General features: G+C 40.8%; 1 non-coding gene across 1 annotated transcript; it reads right to left on the reverse strand.

Annotated features, from left to right (window-relative positions):
* Positions 1 to 372: 372 nt before the first annotated feature.
* Positions 373 to 446, reverse strand: Trnaa-agc. The gene has a single exon. It is a non-coding gene; the product is annotated as a tRNA-Ala (tRNA).
* Between the last annotated feature and the right edge of the window lie 9,175 nt (positions 447 to 9,621).

Here is a 9,621-nt window from a genome sequence, read left to right on the forward strand (position 1 = left end):
GAATGAAACAACATAAACAGGACGTGCAGGGCAGCCAAGGTGATGCAGGAAAGATGTGAAGAAATTCAAAAAGAAATGATGCTCTGGAGAACTGACTCATCTTGTAGAAAAGACAAAACTGCCATAGTTGAAATTAAAACTAGTGGCGGCTACACCACGGGTTCAGTTGGAGTTATACTATCAAAAGCATGGAAGAGAGCGGATAGGTGGAAAGAGTACGTTGAAGGGCTCTGTAAGGGGAAGGACTTCTCCGATAACCTGATAAAAAAAATTGTAGTTGATATGGGAGACATACGCCTTTCGTTTTATGTAAATTGAAGGAGATCGTCTGTAGCAGGACATTAACGGAATCAGCGGCGACGAGTAAAAATGTGTACCAGACCGGGACTCGAACCCGGGATTTACTGCTTGCTAGGCAGGTGCGGTAACCACTGCGCCATCCGGACATAGTGTTATCCTAACTGCACGCACTATATCGGTAGGCCTCACGGCCGCTGCATACTCCCACCGAGCGCGTGTCCGAAAGAACAGACAACACACCTTCATATAATAAGGCATTCAGTTTTAGAGTCAGCATTTAAAAGGGCTCTGGTAGATTTGAGACCGAATAAACCACATGGAGTAAGCAACATACGACTGGACTTTTTAACATCTTTGGGGATATTGTAGACAAATAACTATTCAATTTAGTGTGTAGAATAAATGAGACTGGCGACGCACCATCAGACTTTCGGAAAAATATCGTCCACATAATTCCGAAGACAGCAAAGGCAGAGAAATACGAGAACTATGCGCAATCATTTTAACAGGTCAGACATCCAAGATGCTGACAAGGATAATAGTGGAATTAAAATTCGGGTATGAAAGAATATCAAGATTCGCTGAGAACAATTACAAGCTCTTCGTTGATCCATTATGGACCGTGGGACAACGGCTGGCATGTATTTCTTGACGCAGTAATTTACCAAAAGCCGTATGTATTGTAGAAATTTATTTTATGAACTTCTTATGTGCTACCAGTTTCGGCATTACATTGATGCCATCTTCAGGCCCCTGTACAATGAGTAGAACAAATGTATTATTATAAAAAATGTAAAACATACGTTAACAATTGACAGGTATCATAACTACGTAAGTCGCTCGAAAAGACATATTGTATATCATTAAAACTACATGTAACATTAGAGCAAATACGCTTCTGCCTATGTCATGCTGTTGTTAATAGTTTACACTGTTTTACTCGAATATAGCACGATAGATGAACATATGTAGATGCTGTTATTCATAAATCCGTACCACACAGTTGTAATAGGACATGCAACACAACAATCAAATGTACTGCATACAATCATGTGTCCAGTGGAAGAATATTTTTTTTTATTTTTTTAAAATAATTAACTAATATAAATAAATAATAAAATAAATTAAAATACAATAAAATGTGACATAACTATGTCAGAATACATAAGTTACATACGTGTAACCTAGGTCGTATTATGTGTGGTACGACAAATAGGTGCCGCAATATTAACGATAAAAAGCATAAAAGAGTTTGTCTTAAAACCCAATTGCATTCAAGAACTAAACCCATGCAATCGTACTATAAAAATCATCAAACACCTGGTCACCGTAGGCACTTCAGTAGAACCCCTATGTAAGACCACCCCGCACTGTGTTGAGATTACAAGATCTGTTGTATGGAATGAATAGTCTGATGAATAGAGAATTTGGATTGAGAATAAACCGGAGAAAGCCTAAAGTAATAAGAAAGAACTGAAATGATAATGGTGGAAACATAACATCAGAACTGACAATCGATGTAGATGAATTTAAGGAACAGTGCTACCTAGGACGGAAAATAAGTCGCGATGGACGAAGTAATGGCGACATAAGAAGCAGACTAGTACAGTCAAAGAGGGCAATCTTGGCATAGACAAATTTACTGGTCTCAAACATAGGCCTTAATTTCAGGAATAAATTTCTGAGAATGTAGTTTTCGAGTACAGCATTGTATGTTAGTGAATCATGGACCGTGGGAAAATTGGACCAGAGGGGATTCAGAGTGTTTGAAATGTGGTGCTACAGAAGACTTCGAAAATTAGGTGGACTGATAAGGCAAGGAACGAGGAAGTTTTTCGGAGGGGCGGCGAAGGGTGGAACATTGGAAAACACTGACAAGAAGAAGCGACAGGACGACAGTACATGTGTTAAGGCGCCATGGAGTGAACTCCACGTAGTTGATCGTATTTATTACTCAGTTTAAAATTACTTCATACCGTGTGTTTCGTTCATTTCCCACCATTATATATTTATATTGTTGTATCAGGACCATTTTAGGTTCTGCAAACTAGGATTGCACTTGACGGCTACTCCGTGTTGCAATCATTTTATTGTCAATAGATTTTTCTTGTTACCTAAGTACAATCATTACATTTTTATTTGTCTCATTCTTTTCACACAGTCCTGTACGGGTAAAACACTCGATTATCCAGTACAGTAAGTATCCATGGCCTTCAGCCATCCAGCTCTGAGGTACAAATACACTATTATTACTATTCATAATCATATAATCGGAAAAATAACGATAAGTCTCAATACTATGTGACAACTGAAGAAATGCAGCCGTCATAAACTTTAAATATAATTCCAGATATATAATTAATGTTATGGAATACTTTACGTATTAAATGTAACACAATCGATTTCTCATTACTAGGTAACACCATGTCCAAAAGAGTGTAATTACCCAAAAAACAGACAGCCCAGATTTGATGTAAATCGTGTAAACTGTTGTTGTTGTTGTTGTTGTTGTGGTCTTCCTCGTTTGATGCAGCTCTCCACGCAGCTCTATGCTGACCAAGCCTCTTTATCTCCGAATGACTATTGCAGCCGACATCTATTTGAATCTGCATACTATATTCATTTCTTGGTCTCACTCTAAAATTTTTACCCCGCACACGTCCCTCCTATACTAAATGGATGATTCCTTGATGTCTCAGAATGTGACCTATCAACGGTTTTATTCTTTTTGTCATGCCACAAATTCCTTTTGCCACAAATTCCTTTCCTCACCAGCTCTATTCAGTACTTCTTCATTAGTTACGCGATCTACCCAGCTAATATTCGGCATGCAGCATATGAACTTGTAAGAAGTAAATCGTGAGCACCCCGTGAAGCTGCTGCCGGAGCTGTTAGTGTCTGTGTCTGAATGAGGCTCCGAAGAACACTTTTGAAATGTACCATTACATTTGTGTCTGGAGATCAACCTGGCGTTGCACTTCGTGAAAATATTTATAACACAGGATATAGATGCCCGAGAGAGCCCTATGTTGTGCGTTGCCGTCGTCTTTTAGAGTGAGATCTGTGAATCGGTCTGGTCATATAACCTCACACACAGATACTATGTCGCTGAAAGACATTTGTATCACGAATGTTTCATAAAGAACTACTTCTACTAAATACCAGATAAATTAAAAGATTAGTGCCATCACCTTGAACCAAAGCAATCTATGTGACCAACAACGTTCATTGTAAATATAGGTTACTCACTACAGAATAGCTATCCTGGGTGATTAGCACACAAGGGATACACGGCTATCTGTCACAGGTTTCTTGGGGAGTGGAAGGACCGGTCAATGTGGAAACTGAACATAACAATAACACAGTCTACATAATTTCCCGGTGCTGCGATACATATATAACACGGTAACAGTTTTGACAAAACAGAAAGACCAGATGTTTCAGTACAGTAATCTTTCTCCCGAGTGACACCTCGGAGAGACGATTCAAGCCTCTACATCACCTTAAGTTTGACGCTCCACAACACACACTTTTCATATGAAAAGATATCCCAAGACACACATAACGAAGGTAATTACAAACAAAGCACTTCCTTAAAATAACGCTAATCATTAGAACTCAAGTCATAGGCGGGTTCCGAGCTTGCAAGGTAACGCCAAAACCGTACAATTAAATGAATGAACGTTACCAGTTCAGTAACGTCTGGTAAAATTTACAACTCAACAACACGTTCTCAATGCGACCACAATTCTCTTACCAAGCAGTGAAACATAACTGGCAGAATAGATTATTTATGGCACACACAGTAGTCTCGACCCAGAAGCAATATTACGTAAATGGTCCAATTAATACTTGGCATATAACAATAACAGAATTTAAATGACACTCAGGTAGAATAATTAAACACTGTAAACAAGAATCGAACCCATTAACAAACGTGTACCACGCGAGAGAGAGCCGAACTGTTAATGAAAACACTACAGTACCGAAGAATCACTGAGCTTGTCGATAACTCCAATTAACAGATTTTTAAACTGCCCAGAAATAAGTTTGACCCCACACACCTGTAAATTTTTTTTTTTATTTTATCGCAATCCTATTTCTCTGTATTCCTTGAATGTAGGTAATAGCTACGTACAGGCACTTAGTTGTTGAAGGTAGAAGTAAATCTGCACGTTGAGTGGTATTTAGTAAAACACGCTTCCAATCGAGTGCGGGACGATATTCTTGTGTAGGCCTGTCTACATGCCTCGAAGTTGCCCACCAAATTGTCGTACGCCGCGACGACATCTTTCGAATATTGATCCTCTATCGTGAGACACAAAAGACTGAGGATGTTCCTCGCAGTGGTTGCCCACTGTTAATAGCTCCATCGATGACAGTTACTCACAAATACAGGGTGATTCATGAAGATATGCAAATATTTTAATATGTAATTCTAAAAGTAAAACTAAAGAAAAAAGCTCATATAAGCATAAGTCCGCAAATGTTTAGTTACGGAGTTATAGCTAATGAAAGATTTTGCCTGAAATTTAGCAACTTCGCTAATATGAAGCCATTGCAAAACTGTACGAGTTTAAAGTAATTCACCATTTCCATCTATTTTGTTGTTATTCATCTGGTGAGTCTAATAAAATATATCCCAGACGCGTATCTGCTGTAGTTTTCCAGAACATCCAAAGAAGCAAAGAAGTAATTTCGTAAAATTTTTAGTTTATTAACTACTTGGACCAATTTTTTCTTTAAATCCCAGACAATTGCACAATTTTTCAGCAGAAGTTGCAGAGAATTTTAATTCGGAAATATAATGGTAATAACGTTAACGGAAACTGTATGAATGTGACGGATAATCTGCTTTTATTAATACCATAGCACACGTGAATTCATGCTAAACCGGGGAAAAACAAAGCTCAGTGTTAAGGAAGTTGCACAGTGTACTTACATTTTCACAATTCATTCGCAATAAATGTTCAAAAATGTCATTAAGCTGCACTTGTATGAACAGATTTTGTTGCTCATTTCATTTTCACAGGGTTGTTCTTATTTCGTCTATTGCATTCATAATGCGAGCAAGTAATGCCTCACGTGTATTGACTTTGTCCTGATAAACTATGTCTTTCATTCATCCCCATACACAAAAATGCATTGGCGTTAAACCGGCGATCTGTGGGGCCACAGGCGTGTAGCACCACGACTAATCCATTTCTGGGGAAAATGCTCATTTCGATGTGGAGTAACGGCTTTGGTGATTTTTTTTTCTGTGGTTTTAGGGTGGCTTTGGTGAAATGCGGAGGCGTGCCCTTATGTTGAAAATACGTTTGCAATCGCGTAGTAAGTGGAACTTCTTCGAGCGAGAGGGGCATTTCTTCTTGAAGGAATTGTAAGTACGTCTCGGCAGTTAGACGTCCTGGGAAAATGAATGGTCCAATAAAGTGTGTGTTGATTATACCACACCACACATTTATGCTAAATCGCTGCTGGAAATTGCGATCGTTATGTAAATTGTTTGGCCGAGCGGTTCTAGGAGCTTCAGTCTGGAACCGCGCGACCGCTACGATTGCAGGTTCGAATCCTGCCTCAGGCATGGATGTGTGTGCTGTCCTTAGGTTAGTTAGGTTTAAGTAGTTCTAAGTTCTAGGGGACTGATGACCTCAGATGTTAAGTCCCATAGTGCTCAGGGCCATTTGAACCTTTTTTTTTTTTTTTTTTTTTTGTAAATTGTTTATACCATCTCGAGTAAACTGTGCATCACCAGTAAATAAAATTTATTTGTGTAAATGCCGATTAGTATTTAACCAGTTGCACAACTCCCGCGAAGGGCAACATCTCCCGGCCGTAAATGATTCACTTTCTTTACCGTAAGGATACAGATTATTGTACTTCAGTGTACGCCATACCGTAGACTGTGAAATGCCTGATCGTTGAGAGATACGTTGTGTACTGGTAACTGGGCTACCTTGAACAGCATCCGTAACATCCTCATCATTGTCTTCACGTATCGAACTCTCGTACTGGTTATGAACGCTAGGTAGAGAACCTGTCTCCTGTAACAGTCGAAATACTCCACTAATGGTTCGTGCATTCGGAATCCTCCGAGTTGGATAACGTATACGATATTCGTTAACTGCAGCTGTAGCACTGCCATCACATTTGCCATAAATAAACACTATATCGGTGTATTCCTCTGTCGTAAATTTGAAAGGAATCCCTATTTCATAAATAATCTACAAACTACAACAGTTACTGTACGGTTTCACTTAAATACACTGTTATTGTGGTGTTCTTTCACTGGAGAATACAGAAAACGAACTCATTTCAAGGATAGGAAACGACTGAAACAACTCAATAATGGTTGCCAACAATGACATAACGTTTCTACATTCTTAATGGAAAGGAAACAAATTTACTTGTATAATAATCTTTGCTTCTCTGGATGTTCTGGAAAACTATTGCAGATGCACTTCTGGAACATGTTTTACTAGATTCAACAGACCACTAGAAACAAAATAAATGGAAATCGTGCTTTGCTTTAACCTCGTACACTTTTACGATGGCTTCATATTAGCGAAGTTGCGAAACTCCAGGCAAAATCTTTTATTAGCCGTAACTTCGTAACTAAACATTTGCGGACCTATGTTTATTTCAACTCTTTTCTTTAATTTCACTTGTAGAATAACATATTTAAATATTTGCATATCATCGTGAATCACCTTATATAAGGCTCGCAGATACCCAGAAGAGATGGCAGCAGAGATGGCTGACCTCTCGTAGGTAACTGGAAGGCTTTTGTAAACACACACAGTACGCAACCATCTGTTCAAAATCAATTGGGTCTCTGGGCATCATTTAGGAACGATAGTACAAATGTTCCCAGTAGCGAGGTGTACGAAGAACATGAGCAACGGAACACCTGGAATGGAGCCTGGCTCACAGAAGACGAGTACTTATCGCTGACTAGTGTAAGATCTGTGTCACACATGAAGATCTTCAAAGAATAATACGGATTCAACCAGACGCATACATTCCTGTGGGTTTGGCAGGGATCTGAGTCAATTGTGCTGTTATCACTTACAGTCGCAGGCACCTTTAATCGTATTAGAGGGTAATTTGCTGTTCAGGATCGGGAATGGATGCTCCAGCCTATTGCCCAGGCCTGTAATCAATATTTCGTTCATGGGTTCACCTTTCAAAACGATAATGCACGACCATATTGCTCCCGGGAATGTCTTCTTCCAGGAATGGAATAGCTGTAATATCTGCTGACCTGAACCCAAGCGAGCACCCTTGAGACCAGTTGAGTATGCGGTACATTGTCACAGGAAGGCTAATTTCACATTGGATCACATCAGAGAGGGCAATGTGGAAGAATGGGGCAGTCTTGAGCAGCAGAATCTCTTCCACCTTGAGGTCAGCATTTCACAGTGCACGGGACGGAACACCATGCTACTAAATATTATCCAGAAACAATTTCACGATTGTGTAAAACTTTCGACATTCCTACAGACTGTCTTTACTGTTGTTATTGTTCCTTTAATAATTTGGTAAGACTTATTGTGGTGTCACCGCCAGACACCACACTTGCTAGGTGGTAGCTTAAATCGGCCGCGGTCCATTTAGTACATGTCGGACCCGCGTGTCGCCACTGTGTCATCGCAGACCGAGCGCCACCACAAGGCAGGTCTCGAGATACGGAATAGCACTCGCCCCAGTTGTACGACGACTTTGCTAGCGACTACACTGACGAAGCCTTTCTCTCATTTGCCGAGAGACAGTTAGAATAGCCTTCAGCTAAGTCCGTGGCTACGACCTAGCAAGGCGCCATTAGCCTTACATAGTTTGATAGTTATCGTATGAAATGTCTCATCAAGAACGATGTATACAACAAGGATGATTAAAAGATAAGTATTATCGCAGCTACGTACTTTTCTTGCTACCATTTATTACGTATCCTGTTTCAGACCTTTCTCTAGCCTAAGTGAGATTACGCGTGCCTTTCGGCTACTTCAGTGTGGCGTAGCTGTCTTGTTACGCCACTACACTTATTCTTTCGTAACCTTCTTCAAATCTAGGAAGCAGTTGACACTTAGTGTCCCTTCACGAAAAGAAATAAATGTTCAAGAAATCGTATGAAACGTTTTAATGGTAGATTCAGATCAATGCACATTAATTTAGAGTTAACACCAGTTGTGTGTTGTACCTTGACCAACGACGGAAGAAGAAAGCATGTCTGCTGTCCTCTCTTGGCTTCTATCGCGGTGCCGGGATGAAGAGGCCACATCAAACTTTCTGAAATGTTGGCGCCTAATCACCACCTCCCAAGCAGATCGTATCTACGACAGAATCGAACGAGCTTCACGTCGTGCAACAATGAGAGATGTGGCAAGAACGGACGAGTAATTTTTGGACATTTTCTATAAACTAAGTGGCAGCATGTATCGATGCGACTGGGACAAGATCGACAGCATCTCTCACAGCAGCATGCAGAACGAACTCGACCATTGCATCGAGCGACAGAAGAAAAAGTTTGGAAGATGTGGGAAACAGAGTGACAAGTCAATTCCGGACATGTCTTGCATCGCGGTCAATCTCAGTGAACGACCATTGACCAAAAAGGAGCAGGCTGGCATACAAAACGCAGGGAATTGCGCTGTCATCCCCAGAACTATACCTATCGAGAATATCATTCCTAACACCGAAGTGGCCATTCGGAGACTTCCTTGTGCAAGACCTGAGGAATTGCGCACTGAAACTAACAGAGGAGGTCTCACAGATGGGCTTTAAATACGGGGAGTATGGTGAACATGGAATATGGTAAACTCTTCCTGGTGCTCTTCGAAACAACTACATACTTCGCAAGCTGTGTCTCGTTTCATTGTTCTGCTGGTAGATGCCATAGAGAAAATCAAATGGCGTGGAGGGTTGGATATAGTTCCCACAGCCTGGGGGATGTTTCCAGAATGAGATTTTCACTCTGCAGCGGAGTGTGCGCTGATATGAAACTTCCTGGCAGATTAATACTGCGTGCCGGACCGAGGCTGTGGTTAAGCCATGTCTCCGCAATATCCTTTCTTTCAGGAGTGCTGGTTCTGCAAGGTTCGCAGGAGAGCTTCTGTAAAGTTTGGGAGGTAGGAGACGAGGTACTGGTAGAAGTAAAGTTGTGAGGACGGGGCGTGAGTCGTGCTTGGGTAGCTCAGTTGGTAGAGAACTTGCCCGCGAAAGGCAAAGGTCCCGAGGTCGAGTCTCGGTCCGGCACACAGTTTTAATCTGCCAGGAAGTTTCAGTTGCACTTCTGTTCGCCCGCACACATCTCTACAGTCGTTG

Source organism: Schistocerca americana, chromosome 2 (assembly GCF_021461395.2).
Source record: "Schistocerca americana isolate TAMUIC-IGC-003095 chromosome 2, iqSchAmer2.1, whole genome shotgun sequence".
Classification (NCBI taxonomy): Eukaryota; Metazoa; Arthropoda; class Insecta; order Orthoptera; family Acrididae; genus Schistocerca; species Schistocerca americana.